The sequence below is a fragment of the Fukomys damarensis genome, unplaced genomic scaffold, assembly GCF_012274545.1.
Source record: "Fukomys damarensis isolate Sample0158 unplaced genomic scaffold, DMR_v1.0_HiC HiC_scaffold_11, whole genome shotgun sequence".
NCBI classification, from domain to species: domain Eukaryota; kingdom Metazoa; phylum Chordata; class Mammalia; order Rodentia; family Bathyergidae; genus Fukomys; species Fukomys damarensis.
In genome coordinates this window covers 7311957-7322064 of record NW_022900923.1, presented here as the reverse complement: position 1 = coordinate 7322064, position 10108 = coordinate 7311957, and the positions used below count along the sequence as shown (strand labels likewise).

Sequence of the window (10108 nt, the reverse complement as noted above, 5' to 3'; positions counted from 1 at the left end):
ATAATGAGAAGGCTTGTTTGCCAGACATGGTGGCACATGCCTATAATCCCAGCACTTGGGAGGCTGAGGCAGGAGGATCACTGTGAGTTCGAGACCAGCCTGGGCTACATATTGAGTTCCAGGTCAGTCTCAACTACATAGTGAGACCCTGTCTCAAAAAACCAAAAAAAAAAAAAGAACCCCACAAGGAACCAGCCAAAAGTGCTGAGTCACTCTTCTAGGTGACCCAGAAGAAACTTTACTGATTGTAATCTCATTATAATGCTAACGTTGCCACCTAGGAGGCCTTCCGGCCTGGCATGTTTGATCACAGGGTGTATGTTGGAGAATGACCTCATGAGCATGTTCAGGAATGTGTCCACCCTACACAAGACGACAAGCCTATCCACTCTGAACAGGCACATGTGGTCTCTAGAAAAGCCCTACACTGTCTCTGGGGAGGCACAGCTTTGGAGGTTGCCCCAGTGAGCTCCTTACTTGTGATAAACCTCTCTTAGCTCTGCTCTCTTCTAGCTTATCAGCTTTGCTCTCTCCAAGGGGCAAGGCCATTGTGCCCAGCTACAAAGAAGAACTCAAGAAGCACCCTGGGAAGGCTGGAGCTGATGCTAGTCAGAGCCCCTCAGCCATCAGACAGTGGTGCTGCTCTGGCAACCACGTAGCACTGGCTTGAAGAGTCACCCTAATTTATCTAGGAGTCCCTTTCTTTTTCATTTTAGGATTTGGTTAATGTTGAAACCTCAGCACCCCCTGAAGTGAAAGAATCCCAACATGCTATCACCCGCAATGGTGTTGAAAGAAAGATTTAAATGGCACCAGGGACAGAAAAGATACAATCATCCTATGAGAAGGGAGCTAATGAAGAAAGCCTCCTCACGTGACTTTTATGCTATTGTTAAGCCACACCCTCTGTCTACTTTTTATTCATGCAAATGAGGCACAAATCAAATGAAAGCAAACTGTCAACAGGTGAGCTCAAATATTAGATTTCTCTTTCCATTCCTATTTCCATAAGAGTAGACAAGGAAAGAAAGGAAACAAGATGGTTCCTTTGTTGTTGGTTTTAATGATTCTGGTTTTTTGGTTTGTTTTCTTTGGTCTTCCTCCTGCTGTAGGCCTGAAAGGCAGCAAGATAAGTGTTTTTGCAGTCATGCTTGTGATCTGAAGGTTTGTAGAGAAAATTTAAAATACTTGTCTGCTCTTCCTTTTCAGTTGGATTCCTCATCAAAGTGCCCAAAATGATGCTTTGAGAGCAGATGAAGAAGGCATAGGGTGCTGTTCTGGGAACCACGCTCCAGGATCGGCTCCTGTCAGCCAGCTCCTCCATGGCAACCACAGGGGAGTCTGCCTCACCTCCCTGTGCAACCTGCAGGTGTGTCCCCCGGACCTGGCATGACACTTGACTATTCCTAGTACTGGTTCATTTGATGCTTACATCTGGAGATATCATAATTTCCACTTTCAGGCCACAATGAGACAAGCGCTCAGGAAAGCTTGGTGGTAATCCAGAAACAAGAATGAAGATACATTTTCCTCTTTGGCCCAATGGTGGTGTTGGAGATCATTGATGAAGCCAGGTGCTACATTTGCAGGGAAGATGCATGGGTTCACCCCAGAGGATCAAGACACCGCAGACAACCCAAGGACAGCTGTCCACGAAAAGCACATTTCAGGTGTCTTTGGGATGTCAGGGTTATGGTGGGAGATGTAGAGACTCTACCAACCATTAGGGGTCAAGATTTTTGTCTTAAAAGTGGAGTGTGGTGGCTGAGGTAGGAGGATCCCAAGTTTCAGCCCAGCATGGGCAATAGCAGAACTTAGTCTCAAAATTAAAAATTAAAAAAAAAAAAAAAGACTGAGAATGTAGCTCAGTATGAAAATCTGGGTTCAATTCCCAGTACCTCAAAAAACGTATTGTCCTATTCTGGCTACTATCATCAGTTCTCCAGTTATACTTCCAGATGGAAGGGATGCAGGGAATATGGCCAACATACCAATTAGAAAGAGCACAACTCTTTGCATCCACCCCTCCATGCCATGTCATGCCACCATCTTGGTTAAGCCTTGCACCAATTTGGGAAGAACACGACTAAATAGTTCATCTGGTTGGGGTCTCTGAAGAGGGCTCACAAATGGTAGCCCTCTTCTCCTGAGAGCTGAACAAATTGATAAAACAAAGGAATGGCAGACAGAAGCCAAGTGAAATCCTTATTACTAATATTTGTCTTTGGTTTTTTATGGTGCTGGGGTTGGGGTTCAGGGCCTCATACGTGCTAGACAATCACTCTATCCTGAGCTGCACCCTAACTGTAAATCTTTATTATTAACAAAGGCCAACTGGGAAGACAATGTCCAGTGTGTGAGCCCAGAATTTTGCAGAATCACTTCTTCTAAGCACAGGAGAAGTCCAACTAGGGAGGGGCAGCTCACTGTGGAGGAGAAAAGAACCCCTGCTTCTTACAGACAGTTGCTACCCCAGAAGGAGAAGGAAGGGGTGAGTCAAATGTGTCCAGTTTACTTCCCTAACTGTGTCAATCACACCACTACAGCCTGTGAGTAAGGAGCTGCAGCAGACCCAGAACTCCCTCCTTGGACCTGGGAGGAGCATCAGGAGACCAAGGTCCTGGGTACTAATGCTGAGGTGAACAGACTGGCACACACAAAGGATTTCTTTCCTGAGAGCCAATTCAGGAGAGGGGCTTCCAAGTGTCTGGATGGCCAGGGCCAGGGGTACCATGCAGCCATGCACGCTGACCCTCCGTGGCAGCTGGGTTTGGCATCCTTGTGGTCATGAACCACTGCCCCCAGCCTCACTGCTACAACTTCAACTGGTCTGGCTTCTCGTTTTTATCTCCTCTGCTGATACTCTCCTTCTTCAAGCTGAAGTTTACAGCTCCATCAGAATCCCTCTCTGCTGTGAAGATGACCCCACATTCCTTATGCTCATTGCATAGGAAACACCATCCCTTCTTCAGCTAGGTGGCCAGGTCTTTTCTTGAGTAAAATCACCCAGGAGCAGTGTATTTGGGCTCTTTTGTCTTGGTTTTCTCACATGGCGTATGCACTGGAGAAGAAATTTCAGAATAAAATCCTCTATTGCAGTTCCTAAGGGGATATTGTTGAGAACTTCCCACTGTCATTCAGTCTTTCAAAAGCTACACAAATGTTGACTTCACACACATGTATAGCACACATGTATTAGCTCTAAGAATTCTGTTTTTCCAGTTAGGATGCCCTTTGTTCAATGTTAATTTAGTGATTGTGAATTTTGTTATAAATCATATCAATGAATTCTGTTTCCCTTTTCACTTGATGACAAAAACACTCAAAACAAAATGTATAGCTTAGTGTCAGTTGGACAGTACAGGACACTAAGCTTACGAATCTGAAATTTCTCCCTCTTTTACAGTTCTCTTTTACCACATCCCCTCCTGTAACACATAGTCCTTGCCTTTGCCATTTTTATTCTGACATTTGTTTTCTAGTAGACTATGTATTCCTGCAAAATATCATACATTCCATGGAAAGACAAGGAGATAAATAAAATACACCCACTATTTTCTTCATTAACCCTTCTAAAATATTTATAAAACAATGAAATAAATGCACAGTGTTGAGGCTTTAAATTTTAGAACCAGAGCATAACATTTACTTTCATATAAATTTCCACATACTCAACAAGTATTCATCTGCCACCTCAAATGTACATAACTGGAATAGATTTTCTTTTTTAGTTAAGATTGTTGACCCAATATGACATTTTGTTTTTCAGCACAGGGATCATTTACCCTTATTTTCTTTTATCATTGTGCTAAGCATTCGTGGAGTGCAGTTTTTCCATCTAAGTTAATTCTGTTTTATATCTGTAAATATATTTCAGATACAAAGTCATTAAATGCTTTACTTTGTCACTTTATACACCATGTAGAAATATTGGCAGTAAGTAAACTTTGAGAAACGATCCCTACTAAATGTATCTTCCAAAGGCTTGGTCTGTTGGCATCTTTAGCTGGATTTAATCATTTTCATATCCTGGTGCCAACTGAGATTGGAAGAGATTTGGGGGGGGTTCTTACTTTTGTTATTGTTTCCCCCCAGAAATATCAACTGTTGCTGTCATTCTTACCAAAGGAAGTTATCTTGTTGTTGGTTTGCAAATCCAAGCTTATTTCTTGCAAAGTATTTTTAATCATCTGAAGTCCAGCCACTAGACCAGTTGTCTTCAGTCTTCCTTTAATGTCACAGACAAAAGGGTCATAAGATGAAGTCATTAATGTTATTTTCTCTATCTTCTCCATTTGTTTTACTCTTTGATTTACAAAAGGATGAAAAGAAACACGCGAAGTTTTTAAATTTCATATTTTTTCAATATCAAACCATGCAGTGTTTATTTTTTTTAAAAGAAATCAGACATTGAATTCCCATATTCATACAGACCCAGGCACTCACTTGATATTCATCAATCCGTGTCTTTGTTCCTTCAACAAATGTTTACTTGGTACCTGTCCATGCCAGGCACAGAGGAATCGAGGGAAGAGCTGAGCCATGCTTGGGGGAAGCCACAGAAATGGAAATCCACTGTCCTGGCCTGGAGGAGCCAATGGGAGCACAGCACACCTGGGGCCTGGCGTGCAGCCAGTGTTGTGTGGGTGTCCATGGCATTGAACTGTACCCGCCGAGACAGTGCCAGTCTAATTCAACAGCGTTGGTGGACCAAGCAGTCCACAGGAGTGCAGCTCAGCCTGGAGGAGCAGCGTGCCACGCCTCCACCAAGAAGGCAGAGTGGGAGCCTTTGTCACCTAAATGCACCCATCTCAATTCTGTTTGTTTGCACCGTGTCTTAGCCTCCAGGTTTACTCCCCTGATGCTGGGAAGGGCTTTAAGAAAGCAGGTTCTAGAGCAAGACTATCCAGATTTTTAAAAGTTGAGATATAACTTACATAGAGTCAAATTCAGAAAGCTTATTCTGAACATCCTGTTCAACTGCTCGAACCCACATAATCTCATTTAAATAGGATATAGACCATTTCAACTCCTCAGAAAGCTTCTGCGTCAGTCAATCAACTGATCAATCAATTAATTTCTCTCTCTCTCTCATATTAGGGATTGAACCCAGAACTTTCATACTGAGCTATATCCCCAACTCTTTTCTTATTTTTTCCTTTTGAGACAGTCACTGTGCCTACTCTAGCCTTGAACTTGCTATCCCTTTGCCTAGGCCTCTCAGAGTTCGGGGGTACAGTTGTCCACCACAGCACCTGGCGTCCTTTTCTTAATTATGGATATGGTCCCTGTTGCCAGCTAACTTTCTCTGGGGAAGGGTGCAGAGGAGTACTCTCCCTCGTGTCACCCACCATTAGCTGATCCTGTCATACTATGAAGAAAGGCTTTTCTCTAGTTCTTCCTGCAGCTGCCCTCTCATCTGCTGCTTACAATCCTTACTGAACTTGGCACGTGCCTGAAGTCATCCATACCTGCCTAGTCTGAATTGATTACTTCATTCTCTAAATAGCACTTTACTTTCCCCATTATTTTTTATTAAGAGTTTGCATATTTGGCCCAGACCTCTTCTTGAGCTCAAGACCAACCACACATCCAGCCACACACACATAGATTATGTCCCTTCAAGCCAGCAGCATCCGAATAGTACGCTCTATTCCAAACCTTTCAGGAGTGTTGCTTCTTTGGGCTTCCCATCCTGATGTGCAGCACCACCACTTACCAGATTCTTAACCCTGAAGCCTGGTGGTGTCAGACCCACCCCGCCCCTCCCTCAGGCAGAGCCTTTGATTGCACCCCATCCCTTAAGGACCGGAACACGTCTCCCCCATCTCCATCCACTGCCACACCTTAGTCCTTCACCGCCATTTCCCACCTTTCTGCCCCACTGCGCAGCCCCTCAGATAGCTTCTCTTCTCAGACCTTTGCATTTCAAGTCCCTCTGTCTATACTACTCATCCCTCACTGCTCACATATCTGGTTCAGGCCACTTCTCAAGAGAAGGCCACCCGGCCACCCTGGCACTATCCTGACGTCCTCTCTGTTCCCATCTTTGGACTGATCATCGGCGATGTTCTCGTTTTCCTTGCTGGTCTCTCCCAGGGGGAGGTGAGCTCTGTGAGGTCAGGCTCCAGTTCCCGGGATGTCCATCCTGGCCCCAGCCAAGGGCTGGGCACACAGCAGGCACTTACAAGGTGAGCATCTGCAGATGGAAAGAACATTTCCCCCTGCAGTGCAAATTGAAGACATGGCCGTTTTTACTCATGGTCATTCCAGCCCTGCCCTCCACACGTCGTAGATCTGAAGGCTGCTTTGGGGAGCTGCGTCTCCACAAGTATGTTTCCTTTCCCAGATCTGTTCTCCTCATCTGACTTTGTGCATCCTGCAACCCTTTCCTCCTGTACCCCACCTGTGCCCAACCCCAAATTTGTTTCTCTTACAGATTTCTACACTGCATTTATAGAGCTGCATCTACACGATACCAAACAATAGGCCAGGTAGCTTTCAGTGCAGTTAGCTGTTTTGGTGATATAAAATTAGCTGCTTGGTGGACCTGACCAATCAATCAGGTGGACTCTGCATCCGGACACCCACCCATGCCGTTCCCTGTACCTTCCTCTGCCTGGGATCACTCTCCTCTCGCGAGGGTGCTGGTGTCCAATCTTCTCAGCCAAGTGGCAGATGGAGAAATTGTTTGCAATAGAGATGGGAATATTTTATCAGACTTCCTACAAAGGGGAGCCTGCTGAATTTTCATCTGCCAGCAAAGCACTGACAGAAAAGAAGGAAAAGTCTCCACAGGACATCCTGTGAGGTCTCCTCAGGAATCAGTGTGCTTTCGGTCAACACTCGGTGGACGGATGATAAACTCCCAAGGGCAGCAGAGAGAGGCTCGAAGCAGACGCTCTCCTGGTCCTCCCCACTGCCTGGGCACGGCTGCACAGCAGAAGGGAACCTGGGTCAGGATCCAGGAAGTCTGTACCCCAGACCTGGTTCTGGCCCTGACTCCCTAGGTCACTGCCTGCTGGTGATGTCACTTTTCAGTCTCTCGGTTGCTCGATCTGTACAAGGGAAAGCAAGCCTCCCATTCCTCCCAGCTGGGCTGTGAGCACGCTGGGGGATCAGCTCGCATCCAGGCAGACCGACAAAGGGTTGTTTACAAAAACAGATGATCTCCTGTTCTTTTGCTCTCGGACAACTCCAAAGTGGGTTCCACAAAAGAAAAGCAGCCACTGGTGTTGATCGAGCAGTTACTGTGTGTCAGATGTGTGCCAAGCAAATACACGTACACGAAGTGCCCTGTGTCACACACTGTGTGCGTTGTATCCTTGGACTCTTACCAATGCCTGGGCAATGGGATGCTGAAAAGGGGAACAAAAATATGTAAAATGGCAGAATTTAGGCAGACAAGCATTTTCCTATTTTGGTATAGCCAAGGGCCTGACCACCAGATGTTCCTGGAAACCAAAGGTTACAGCAGTAGGTTCTACCTCAGGAAATGCCTTCTGAGGTAAGCTGAGCCTGAAACAAGGCAGTTCTCCCCAAGTCTGAGTGCTCTTTCCTTATCTGCTTCATACCCAATGCAACATGTACATGCGCGCAAACACACACACACAAACACACACACAGGTCCAAACAGCAGGGTAGTGGGTACTGACTGTGCCAGGGACTGTCCTGGTCTCCCACATACCTCAGTTACTAACCACTTCAACTCTCCAGTCTCAGCCCCAGAATGACAGAGAGAAGAACTTTCCCAAGCCCAAAAGGAAGTGAAAGAGCTAGGATTTGAGTCAGGGACTTAGCTCAGTGGTTCCACCCCCTGCCTTGAAATCAAAAGGTCCCAAGTTCAATCCCTGGAATGTCACTACCTTGCATTACATAATAATTGGTGTGTACATTTACTAGAGAAGTAACATTTTTAGTTTTTCTTTTTGTTTTTTGATACCAGGGATGGAACTCAGGACCTTGCGCTTGCGAGGCAGGCACAGCACCACTGAACTACAACCCCAGCCCTGTAAAGGTTTTACAAATCCTCAGAAAACCCCCAGCTGCTAGTGAAGCAGTGGTACCTGAGGACAGAGGGCTCAATGTGGGAACAGAACCCTGAGAGTGTAGAAGGCGCCCACGATGCAAAGCATAAAATCTGGCTCTTGTTTCAGTCCTGCCAGTCCCAGCCACAACACCTAAGACAAGCCTCGGGCTGCTCCAATCCTGCATCTCCAGAGAGAGAGAGGAAAAATGAGGAAATTCAGCGAGTGACATTGACATCCCAGTGAAAGCTTCCCTGTGAAATCTAAGGCCAGTGCCTCTGTGCAGTCACCGGGCTAAGGACTTGGTCTGCGCTCAGCAGCTCTGAATTCCGACCCAGGCAGCAGAGGAGAAAACCTGGGGACCGCGCTGTTCCCTGTCCTCAGCGGAGGACCCCCTCCGGGGTAGCTCTCCGAATGCACAGGCAGATCCAAGACGCCTGTGCCCGCCTCCCGCCTCCCTTGTTTACCCCACCACCCGGATGGTGTCACTTAGCCGGAGCCATCATTCCCAGCCTCACCAAATGGCCCATGGAAGGAAAGTTGGTTACACTCAAAGAACAGATGACAAGTGACAGGCTCCGCTCCTGATTTTCCACAATAACAGCAGAGACCAGCAACTGCCACGGCGGTCAGGCATCCAAGCAGGCCACGCGCCCAGCACAAGGATCTGCCCCGTCCTCGTCCACCACATCTCCCTGGCACTCAGGGCAGCCGCTTCCCCGAGGGCTGCTCTAGAGAGCGGCACTGGACAGCCGGGGCTGTGTTCTGCTGCTACATAATCTCGGTTTTGCAAATACAAAGAAGTCACTCAATTTGCTTTTTACAAAATGGATTTTTAACCATCACCCCCATGCGCACGTACAAAACTGGTATGCAAGGTAATCTGGGTATTAATCGGCTTGATTTGATTATTCCTCAGAGCTTTTACCTGCATCAGAAATCATGTCATCAAATATAAATGTGCACTTCTTGTCAGTTTAAAAATCAAAAATATTTTCTTGGTTTTTATATTTTTTATGAGTTCATGTTTGTAGTAACGCTGATTACATGTCTCGGGGGAGTTGGCACATCTTAACATATATTAATTCTTTTTCTATTTTTTTTTTCTCAGTACTGGGGATCGAATTCAGGACCTTGTACTTGCCAGGCAGGTGTGGTGCCACTGAAATTAATTATTATTTTTTATTACTTTTAATTATATTTTTTGTCTCCTTCTCCCTTCTTCCCTCTCCTTCCATCTCTTGGTCACGCTCTCTTGCAAAAGATCTATCTTCCTTTTTCCGGAAAAAAAAGTAAAAGTGTTTGAAAAAAAATAAATCACTGAACTCCTGTATGTATCTAAGCATTCCCAAGACAATCAGGACCAAGCACGGGTGAAAAAGAGACCAGGAGTACAAAGGAGAGAAGGACTGCAGACATTCTCCGCCAGAAGAATCCAACAGGGACCGCACAACTCAGCACGCTCTTCCCCAGGGGGTCCCCTGAGGACACAGTGGACCAAAGAAGGCGAAGTCAGACGTTCCCAGTAGACCTCCGACTACCACCCCCAGCGTCAGCCCAGGTCCCAGCAGTGGGACCCAGGAATGACGGGAAATTCCCAGCCCACTCCACGGTGACCGTTTGGTTCATTACAACTCATTCAGATCATTAGTTCATCTGAAATTTGCTAAAAAGGTCGGGTATAGTGTGTATTGTTTAATAGTTTTTTAATTTAGCTTTTAGGGAATCGAAGCCGGTGAAGTAACTGACAGGTGCCCCTCTGTACTCTGTAAAGTAGAAACAGCTTGCAGTTCAACTTAACCTTGGTGGGAGCCACTGTCCTAGGTATTAAAGATGGAAGGAGAAGGTTGCGGCTGGGCCAGGTGGTGCATACCTGTAATGCCAGTGCTCTGGGAGGCTGAGGCTGGAGGCTTGAAAGTTTGAGCCCAGGCTGTGTAATTTAGAGAGACTCTGTCTCAAAATTTCAAAAAATGAAAAAGGGCTGGTGATGCGGCTTAACAAGTAGGCCCTGGGTTCAATCCTGAGAACTGCAAAAATAGGAGAGGAAGAAGAAGAGGGGGGAAGGAGGAGGGGAGGAGGGG

At 46.2% G+C, this 10108-nt stretch overlaps 2 long non-coding RNA genes across 4 annotated transcripts in view; one reads left to right on the top strand and one right to left on the bottom strand.

Moving 5' to 3' along the window:
• Nucleotides 1-4330, bottom strand: part of LOC104875139 — a 20342-nt gene extending 16012 nt beyond the window's left edge. Inside the window, exon 1 of the long non-coding RNA XR_004516591.1 lies at nt 4124-4330. This is a non-coding gene — a long non-coding RNA (uncharacterized LOC104875139). The remainder of the gene's footprint in view (nt 1-4123) is intronic.
• LOC104875138 lies at nt 814-9165 on the top strand. 3 transcript variants are annotated; one of them, XR_004516598.1, is made up of 4 exons: nt 814-966; nt 1210-1670; nt 2330-2491; nt 8157-9165. It is a non-coding gene; the product is annotated as an uncharacterized LOC104875138 (long non-coding RNA). The 3 variants fall into 3 exon arrangements; XR_004516597.1 differs by lacking the exon at nt 8157-9165 and having other exon boundaries at nt 2330-3573; XR_002025985.2 differs by lacking the exons at nt 2330-2491; nt 8157-9165 and having other exon boundaries at nt 1210-1369; nt 1463-1755.
• Nucleotides 9166-10108: the final 943 nt, after the last annotated feature.